The following is a 987-nucleotide window of genomic DNA, read 5'->3' as shown; positions in this document are numbered from 1 at the left end:
ATACTATACTTATGACAACACTGATAACTGTGAGCCTTCAGAATCATGGAAAGCGGCCTGGCCTCCATCACTCACTATTACAGCTTGCACAGGGGAAATAAATACTACATTTGCAAACACAGTGGACGAGAAAAAGGAGAAACTGGTCATTGAGCAGCCGAGCTGACTGCCCATATCGCTGAGAGACTGTGGCGGATCCCTAGGAGCAGCTTTCAAACTCGCCGAAGATGACAGATGCAATAGTAAGCCAGACATGGTGGCTTTGGGCAKGAGCTGGTGCCCACAGGAGCATCGGGCTTTACAGACGCCTGGTGCTGCGGCCCGGCRCATTACTGCTTCACTCTGCGCTGCACAGGCTCTCACCGAGCAGCAGGGCTAAGCGCTAGTGAAAGGAAAGCTGAAAACACTGCGGGTCCTCGTGCTTGCTAGTCATGTACTGAAAACTGAAATAACTTCCRATGGGCTTCTAGTCTGGACACGCTTCAGCACCTGTCTTGGAGGAGGACACCCAGATTGTTTCCAGTTACCCTAGCTTACAYGCAGACTAACTCCAGAAAGACACGCTGTTGTGATGAGAACAGCAACTAGCTCTGAGTTTCTTCTAAAATAGGGTTTCTGAAAACATAGTCTTTTTCTGGTCACCTTCCAGGAAAGGACCCAGCAGATACTGTCACCCCTTTCTGACTGGTGGTGTAATCTCCTGGAGAAGGCAGCGATTTTCCAGAAAGCCCAGAATTTTCCAGGGGCTGGACGGTCCCTCCTAGGACCTAGCTTGTGCACTGTAGTTTCCCTGTTCTCCCTGCATTTATTCTCCAAAGCTTAAGGACAGGCCCCTTCCCAAAAGTCTCTTGGTCAAAACTGGAACAGAACTTTGCTGCTCATTTGCTGTATTGTAATTAATTGACCTTCCTTTCATAAGAACTTGTAAGTCTGAATAACATCAGCAATATCTGAACAGGGTAATGTTGCAGCCTGCCAGTCAAAAAC

This window comes from Rhea americana, unplaced genomic scaffold, assembly GCF_003343005.1.
Source record: "Rhea americana isolate MKP2758 unplaced genomic scaffold, rheAme1 scaffold_150, whole genome shotgun sequence".
Taxonomy (NCBI): Eukaryota; Metazoa; Chordata; class Aves; order Rheiformes; family Rheidae; genus Rhea; species Rhea americana.
This window is presented reverse-complemented; position numbering follows the sequence as displayed.